General features: G+C 45.5%; 1 protein-coding gene across 2 annotated transcripts in view; it reads left to right on the top strand.

Annotated features, from left to right (window-relative positions):
• Positions 1-5,392: 5,392 nt before the first annotated feature.
• Positions 5,393-9,743, top strand: part of LOC139027757 (pyrin domain-containing protein 1-like) — a 10,019-nt gene continuing 5,668 nt past the window's right edge. Inside the window, exon 1 of one of the 2 annotated variants that reach the window (XM_070443610.1) lies at positions 5,393-5,595. The gene's annotated coding sequence lies outside the window, so the exon portion shown is untranslated. The remainder of the gene's footprint in view (positions 5,596-9,743) is intronic. The other variant, XM_070443609.1, reaches the window with a different exon arrangement.

Here is a 9,743-nt window from a genome sequence, read left to right on the forward strand (position 1 = left end):
GTTTTGCAAACAGGCGTGCGCGATGTAGTTTACATTCAAAGTTACCTGCTGCATATCTCAGAATTCTGGCTCAGCTCTTTTGCCACCAGATGCTCTCGGTGTATCCATTATAGCTCAGTGGATGTAACATGCAATGCCTCCATATGGCAGAGGGAGACACATTCATAACTAGAGTGCAGAGGCCTGCCCGCAGTCCTGTGATAGATGGAGCCCCATCTGTGCAAAAGTCCACCATTCGATCCTGGAATCTGTTTTTTGCCAATATAGCTGAACATCCCCTTTTCCGTTTCATGCTTGGGAATCGTGAGAGAGAACAATATGTCCTTGTGAATAACATCCCCCAACATGTAGCGAACAAAAGTCAATGCATCTCGGCCCTCACAGCTAACATCCATTTGGAGAGCATAAGGTGGGGAGTTTTTAAGTCGTTCAGTCAGAGTTTCCTCTTGATTGCTAACTATAGCATCAATTCTTAGTTTCACAGTTATCGGACAAAGGTATTAATGTGAGTTTCTGTGCCTCTGCCTCCCCACACATTGTTTTCAACATATCAATTGTTGCCGGTAATATCAATGTCTCTACAAAAGTGTGTGGTTTCATAGCATGTGAAAAGGTAGTGTTAACATGCAAACTCTAAATYTAATAAATGTGAAAAGATGGTTTCACGTGGGAAATTCAAGTTCAACATGTGAAAACAGCTATTTCACATTTGAAAATMTGATATTTACATGGGAAACTGCAAATTTGACATGTTTTTTTTGCAAGGGTATGTTCATCCAAATAAATGACAACTTGATTATTTAATGGGAAACAAGGCAACGGTAAAAATGTCGTCGCCCACAAATGATGCAGCCCCCCCCCTTGGGCCAACTGAGATATAGCGTGTGACTAACACATTTCAGTTAATTACTATAGCTCCCACCTTGGGTCAATCAGTGTAATTTTGTAAATGCCGGATCTCTATGGCAAAACGCATCATTCACCCATGTTTTGTTAAAATCGGGCCAGTGCTGTCTGAGATATCGCGTGTGACTAACAGGCTGACTACACCGCTCGTGTCGCYTGCGCGAGCGTTGCAAAATAAATGTAGAAATCTATATTATTCAATTATTGCACCCACACTGCTCGCGAGTGCCAATGAGCGTCTGCGTTGCCAACGGCTAAAATAGAAGTCAGTTCTATTTGTGACACAGATCGAGTTGCAAGTCCTGCCTCTCCCATCTCCTCATTGGTTTATAGAAGCAYGTACCCACATGTCATTTCCTCATTGGTTATAACCACGTGGGTGACTGACAGACGAACGAGGTCGGTGGCGGTAATGCACCTAATTTATGAAAGTTGACAATCGCAATATAAAGTCCAGAGAAGAAAAAGGCTGGAAGGAGGAGAGATGACTAGAAACGATTCGGTTGACCGTTTTATGTGTGGATTAATTGTCAGAGTAGAGGACCTTGTGCATTTCAGGTAAAATAACAACTCAATGTTTATATCCCAGGACAAATTAGCTAGRAACAGCAAGCTATCTAAATGGGACAAATTAGTTAGCAAGTGCAAGCTAGCTAGCTAAATTGCCTTAAATGTTTAATGCTTTTTGACCTGTCCTCAAATCAATGTAATTGGTTCAGAGTTTGTTTTGATATTTTAACCTGCGTGTCGTGATCGCGTTTGGTGTGGGGGGACAAAATAAATGTATGCACGATGGCGCACACACGCAGCCYGTTTGGGTTCCGTGTAACGTACAAACAGATGGACAGACAGAGACAGATCCCGATTTCATCTTGGGGGACAATAATCTTTATGCTGGACTGTTTCTGCTAGTTAAAGACATGCTCCGTAACTTTAGTGACTACTAATTATTGTTGTAACCTCCCGCTTTGGGCTGGATGTGTCAATGAGTAGTTTATACATTTCCCTCCACATGAGCCAGCCCCCTAGCAATTTGAGTTCTAGCCAATGAGTTTCAGCCCCTCGCCATTTGATTGACAGCTAGCAAGATTCACACATAGCAGAGCGAGAGGAGGAACACTCTATTCTCACCACTTCGATACTGCTAAGACCGGAAGTGGCTTTTTCGTAGCAGGTTAAAATAATTTAAGCAGCAGGTTTGGATAATTAACATAGCAGATTAGGAGACTGAGGTTAAGATTAGGAAAAGGGTTATGGTTAGCGAAAAATGCTGTCTTAACCTGCTACGAAAATCACTTCTGGCCGTAGCTGTATCAAAGTGCTGTGAAAAGAGTATGTCCCGAGCGAGAGCAATGATGTGGTGCACATATTTGCACATATGTGACTGGTGTAGTACTCACTTTTCTGGGACTACTTTTGGCTCGTGAGATCTACTTTTAAGCCTACTGGATAAAAAGCATACAAAAGTACAGAAGAATCTCTTTCACAAACAACCTGTATGTGTGAGTTTCGGTGGCTGAACAGTCTCGTTACAATACCAAATGCTTCTGTACCGGATTTCTGTAACAACACACTCAGTCACTCATCATCACAAATGGTTAGCAAGCTAGTTACAGTGCCTCCTAAACATACGATTGACATCGGAAAATACATTATAAATACATTTCATTGATTGATTGATTATGCTGGGGACAATAAAATGCCTCTTTACAATGTGCAGTTTTGTCACACAACACAATGCTTCAGATGTCTCAAGTTCTGAGGGAGCATGCAATTGGCATGCTGGCTGCAGGAATGTCTACCAGAGCTGTTGCCAGATAATTGAATGTTCATTTTTCTACCACGAGCTGCCTCCAACAACGTTTTAGAGAATTTAGCAGATCATCCAACCGGCCCTCAAAACCACAGACCACGTGTAACCAGCCAGCTCAGGACCTCCACATCCTGCTTCTTCACTCGCAGTATCGTCTGAGGGGGGGGGGGGGGGTATGGTGTCTGTAATAAAGCACTTTTTTGTGGGAGAAAAACACATTCTGATTGGCTGGGCCTGGCTCACCAGTGGGTGGACCCTGAATTTAGGACCTAATTTATTTATTTCAATTGACTGATTTCCTTATATGAACTGTAACTCAGTAAAATATTTGAAAATGTTGCATGTCCGTATATAGTTTTTGTTCAGTATATATAGGTAGCTACCATAGGCGGAAATCCCAGGGGGGACGGGGGGGACACGACCCCCATCCTGGGGAAAATATGATTTGTCCCCCCCAATATATCACTGTAAAATAACTATGTAATTTCAATAATATTAATAATACGCAATGAAAGCACTTGTGCTGATTATAGACACTTAATAGCGCGTTTTTTTAAATTTCCACAGATTGCGACCCCCCCGCCTTTGCCTCACCAATGGTTTGATCCCACTGCCAGTTCTTTAGCTGGCAAGGTAATAGGGGCTCGTTCTACTGTCCGAAAGGCACTCAAATGTACGTAACTGACGTGAGGTAATCCAGTCAATCGCGCTTGCAATGGTTATATATTTTTTTAATGTTGCAGGGTTCACACACTAGCTGAATTTGCAGAGCTAGCGCGCAAACTAAAGCAAACATTAACTATCAAGCTGCTAGTACCTATTCCATTTATGTGGCGTCGTCAAGGATGGAATATTTGCTATCGTCAGTTTATTCCAAGTTAGCATGCAGCTGTAGTGCTTCAAAGTCCCTGTGATAAGGTTAGCGATAAACTGAAGTCCAAACTGAACTGAACTACACTCTCTTATACATTGTCTTAAATATATTGTATGGTCTCGTTGGCAAAAGCTAAATTGGTCGCTAGTGAATTTTTTATTTTTTTCACCTTTAACCAGGTAGCAAAGGATTATAGCAAACACAACAGAAACGGAATTGGGGCTCGCTAGCTTTGCAAATTCAGCTATTTTTGGAAGCCTGCCAATATGAAACAAACTATGTTAAAATTTCAAAACGTTGCAGCTGTGTTGTGTAAATGTGTGTGTGCAGCTAGACCGGTCAGCCGCCAGCCAGGTAGAAAAATGTCAGAAAAAAGTAAAAAGACGGACATCAGAGTATTTTTCAGTACACCAAAACGCAAGTAAGAACTCCAGTAGCCTAATATCTCAAAGACCAGTTGATAAAATGTTCATAAGAAAGAAGTGAAATGCTAATGGAAATATTTCAACATGATGTCATTAGGCAGAGCAGGCAACAGATGGCACACAGACAGCAGAGCTGGGGACAGATATGCAGGGACAGACTGGCAGAGACAGGGAGTCTCAGGAAGTTTGTTGAGTCTTTGTTTGGCAACATTATGAAAGGTTCTCCATTTTTTTGATTTGTAAAATAGGGACATAATTGGAAAATGCCATGAATACCCCCACTCTCAATTTAAACTGGTGACTGAACCAAGATTTGTTTAAGGCAATGGTATTGCTGTTGTGATTGATTGTGTAGTTTGGGTACCGGTAGTTAGGAGTACAGCAAACACCTTATTTCTTTTCTAGGAGACAGACTGAGTCAGTGAGGGTGGTGAAGGGGAAAGAGCCAGGAGAGAGACTTCAGAGGCAGTGTCACAGCCACGGCAGGACCAGGTGTCACCCTTGTGCCAGCAGCACCAGTATAGGGGACAGTGGCACAGCATCGTCCAGTTACCTCAGTGATGACACAAAACCATATCAGCCACACCCACAATTTATAGAACCGCAAACTTCTTGCAAACGTTTCAAGAGAGACGAACACTGCACTGATAAGGAACATTGCTATAACTATTATTATTATTAGTATTATAATGAATTTAAACAAGTTGGGACAACCCTTCAGTTAACTACTGTACCTAACATTATCCAGTAGTAGTGATTATGGTCCCTCAATATACATTTAACATATTACAACATAGTATATGTGTTACAGCACTACTTTTGGTGTCCCCTCAGGATTGCTCCTGAGAAAATGTCATGTAATTGTCCCCTCCAAGGTTGATATCAGATTTTCGCCTGGTAGCTACACAAACTCGGCTGATGACGCAGTCTAATCGGGTGCACAGAGGAAAATGGCGCAACAGGTGCATTTATTTTGGCATTGTCTACATGTAAAACAATTATGGAAAGATATTCACAGTTTTATAATTGTTCATATTCTTGATGACTTGTTTTTTTATGGGAGAATGTGTTGCTCGGTTTCCTTAACCATAATAACGATAAAGAAAAACAATTTTACCTCATAAATCTAATTGTGCTGATGGAAAAATGTCATATTCATAAATGTAAATTCACTAATAAAAAAACAGCAGTACATTAAGACCATTCAACATTATTCTAATAAGAAAGCTGTTAAAGCAATCAATATGTGTGTTTCTTTTAAGGTATTTGTATAATCTGTAATTTGTTGTACCCKCTAGCATATGTTATCATTGTCTATTTTTGTACTTCTTGTATGTAAACAGACTATTCTACATTATAATTTTTTTTTATTTATTTTTTTTATAAAAAGGGCGCAACAGGAGGCGCAGGAGGTCTGTAGCCTACAGCGCAAATTAGCAGAGGCAACTAACGGACGGGGTGGCGAATTTGACGACGTCACAACGATTTGCGGCAGACAGTGGGTCCCGAACAACAATAAAATTTATATATATATTTAAAACAAACATTTTTGGCGACCCAAAAGCCCACTTCGGAAGGTAAGCAGAGCTCTTATTTGCACGTGCCTGTTGTCTATAGGTGATACGCATCATAAAGCGAAAGTGAAAATAGTATTTTGTATGATATAGACAAGTTTGTAACTTTTGATGGGAAGACTAAGTTACCATTTCAGACAGATAAAGGTTGTCTACACATTCTGAGAGAGGACGTCAACGAATGTTTGGGATATTCTTAAAATGTTTGTTCGGTGTTGCTTAGAGTGCGATATGAATTCGTTATGGATAGTCTATAATCACGCAAAAGTCTTGAGTGAAGGTGTTCGATGGCTTTTTCCTGCGCGTAAGCCATGCGCCATGATTAGTAATCAGTAATCAGTTCGTAATTTGAAAMAAAAAGCACCTACAATATGCCCCTCTATTCGAATAATTTTCTCTTCAACTGTCGTTGTAAGATACCTGCCTTACATGTAGCCTGGGTATCAGTCTGTTTGGGCTATCCTTTCACTGCTTGCCATTCCTTGTAATGCCTCATCTTTGGCGTATGACACGGAGTACAAGGAGTGGAACCTAAGCATAAACAGACCTGGATTGCAGGCTACCTTACATGTATATTTGGGTGATTCTGCAACTACGGGCCCTTCTATGTCCTATGTCCTTATATAATAATAATAATACACAACTGTGAGGACTGACGCTGAAGATGAGAAGCAGGTACGGGGAGTCAACATTTAATTTGGAACGGACATAGAACAGGACAGGAACGGCGTCAGCACCGGGTAACATAAGGACATACAACAGTTAATGCAGCAGCGGGTAACAGAGCTGGGGAACTGGCAAATATAGGGAAGGTAATAAAACAGGTGAATGAGTCCAGGTGCTGATGCGTGTGACGAGGGAAGCAGGTGTAATAATGTAATAATTACACATAATTACACGTAATAATGGTGGCAGGAGTGCGCAGTGCTGGGCAGCCTGGCGCCGTCGAGCGCCGGGGTGGCCACCTGGCGTCCTACCTGGACGAGCCTGATGGGCCGGCCGAGGCCTTTGCGCTGGACCAGCCAGCTGGGGCTTAGAAGCCCGGCGAACTGGCTGAGGCATGGGAGCCCGACGAACTGGCTGAGGCGTGGGAGCCCGGCGAACTGGCTGAGGCGTGGGAGCCTGGCGAACTGGCTGAGGCGTGGGAGCCCGGCGAACTGGCTGAGGCGTGGGAGCCCGACAAACTGGCTGAGGCGTGGGAGCCCGGCGAACTGGCTGAGGCGTGGGTGCCTGACGATCCGGTTGAGGTGTGACAGCCTGACGATCCCACTGGGACGTGGAAGCCTTGTGAGCCAGCTGAGGCGTAAAAACCTGACGTTCCGGCTGAGGCCTGATGTGGGATGCGCCTGTGGGATGCGCCCGAGGCCTGCCGAGCCAACTGGGGCAAGGAAACCTCTCGAGCCGGCTAGGGCAAGGAAGCCCGACGATCCAGCTAAGGCACCCCCGGTTCCATCGGCGGTAGCCCCCGGACCCGATGTCACCACCAACCGATAAGCCAGCCCTCACCGATGCTTAATTTGATTGCTGCTGCATTCTGTAAGGACCAACGCTGGAGATGAGAAGCAGGTACGGGGAGTCAACATTTCATTTGGAACGGACATAGAACAGGACAGGAACGGCGTCAGCACCGGGTAACATAAGGACATACAACAGTTAATGCAGCAGCGGGGAACAGAGCTGGGGAACTGGCAAATATAGGGGAGGTAATAAAACAGGTGAATGAGTCCAGGTGAGTCCAATAATGGCTGATGTGCGTGATGAGGTAAGCAGGTGTGCATAATGATGGTGGCAGGAGTGCACAGTGCTGGGCAGCTTGAGGGCGCCAGGGGGAGAGAGCGGGAGCAGGCAAGACATAACAATAACAACAATAACACAATATTTTAGTTCTCAGTGTTTATTATGATTTTAGTGGCAAAGCAGAATAAAAAATTGAACTATGATGTAAACTCCAAGCAGAGCCCCAAGTCCAATGGTATATCCTCTGGCGTGTTGATGTTAATGTGTTGATGTTTTCTGTATCCATAGCCAGAATGATTTTGCAGTGCATGGTGATCTAACAGGTTTCCTGTTTTATTCATCAGAGGTGTAGGGAGGGTGAAGTCTGTGAATCCAAAAAATAGTAATTATAAAGATGATTAACAAAATATGCACACAACAGTATTCATAACTTGGTTTTTGTGGTGAATGAAAATAACAGTTTTGATACTGGTTTTCATACACATACCTTGTCCATAATGTAGAGGRCTATGAGATATTCATTGAAGAGGTAAGGAAGGAGGATGGTACATTCCTCATTAATATCCTTTTTTCAAGAGAATGTTATTTAGTTACCACGGAAACATATTGTGACACTGAAGCACATGGCTGCAGCAGACAGTTGTTCCAGATGTGATGTGCAGAAGCTGAAGTAAAATCTAGGTAAATATTGCTTGTGTAGAGAATATTTTTATTGTCAGTCATTTCCAAACAGGCTATAATTTCTTTAATTTGTGGTAGAATAGAAAATAAATGTATATATTTTATGTTTTTAGTGTAAACTATATGCTAAGCAGCCTGTCATGTTTCTCCAAAACATAATTTCCATCACAGTCATTTTCATCACAAAATTAACTGTGTTGGAAATGACAGAACGTGGTGGAAATGACAAAAATCCATGATATTATTAGTTCTAACTTTTTTWAAACTTTAGGCTTATTGTCACGATCGTCGTAAGCATACTCGGACCAAAGCGCAGCGCGATATGGGTTCCACATGTTTATTCAATGAAACGCACAAAAACAATAAAGAACAAACGAAACGTGACGTTCTGGAGTGCTCACAGGCAACTACACAAAAACAAGATCACACAAAAAAACAGTGGGGAAATGGGTGCCTAAATATGATCCCCAATCAGAGACAACGCTAAACAGCTGCCTCTGATTGGGAACCATACCAGGCCAACATAGAAATGAAACAACCTAGATTACCCACCCTAGTCACACCCCGACCTAACCAAAATAGAGAATAAAAAGGCTCTCTATGGTAAGGGCGTGACAGTACCCCTCCCCCCCAAAGGTGCGGACTCCGGTCGCAAAACCTGACTCTATAGGGGAGGGTCTGGGTGGGCATCTAGCGTCCATGGCGGCTCCGGTGTGGGGCGAAGTGGATCCGCCAGCATCGGTGGAGGCTCTGGTGCGGGACGAAGAACCCGCTCATCCCGCGGATCCAGCATCGGTGGCGGCTCTGGTGCGGGACTTTGCCCCCGCCCGGGGGAGCCGGGTAGAACGCCGTGCCCGGACTGGGCCTCGGCGCAGAGGAGGGCCCCAGCCATGGAGCTGGGTTGAACGCAGCACCCGGACTGGGCACCGTTGCCGAGGAAGGCTCCGGCCATGGAGCTGAGTTGGCCGCCGTGCCTGGACTGGGCACCAGCGCAGAGGAAGGCTCCGGCCTTGGAGCGGGACTGGACGCCGTGCCTGGACTGGACATTGGCGCAGAGGAAGGCTCCTGCCATGGAGCGGGACTGGACACCGTGCCTGGACTGGGCACCGGCGCAGAGGAAGGATCTTGCCATGGAGCTGGACTGGACGCCGTGCCTGGACTGGGCACCGGCGCAGAGGAAGGCTCCTGCTATGGAGCGGGACTGGACACTGTGACACCGTGCCATGGACTGGGCATCATGCGCAGAGAGGAAGGTGCCTGCCCCATGGAGCGGGACTAGGGACGCACGTGCCTGAACTGGGCACGCGCAGAGGAATAGCTTGTCCAGGTGTAGCGGGACTGGACTGCCGTGCCCGAACTAGACTCGGCGCCCGAAGAAAGATGTCCTCCTGCCATGGAGCGGGACCGTCTGAGACGCCGGCCCTGGACTGGGCCCATCAAGGGCTGCAGAGGAAGGCTCCGTGCCATGGAGCTGGAATGGCCGCCGTGCTGGACTGACATGGCGCAGAGAAGCCTCCTGCCATGGAGCGGGACGACTCGTGCTGGACTGACATGCGCAGAGGACCTCCGCCATGGACGGGGACTGGAACCGGCTGCTGGACCGGTGCAGAGGAAGGCCCCCTTGGAGCTGGATGGACCGCCGTGCCTGGACTGGGCACCGGCGCAGAGGAAGGCTCGGCCTGGAGCAGGACTGGACGCCGTTGCCTAGACTGGACATCGCCGCAGAGGAAGGC

Source organism: Salvelinus sp. IW2-2015, linkage group LG5 (genome assembly GCF_002910315.2).
Source record: "Salvelinus sp. IW2-2015 linkage group LG5, ASM291031v2, whole genome shotgun sequence".
NCBI classification, from domain to species: domain Eukaryota; kingdom Metazoa; phylum Chordata; class Actinopteri; order Salmoniformes; family Salmonidae; genus Salvelinus; species Salvelinus sp. IW2-2015.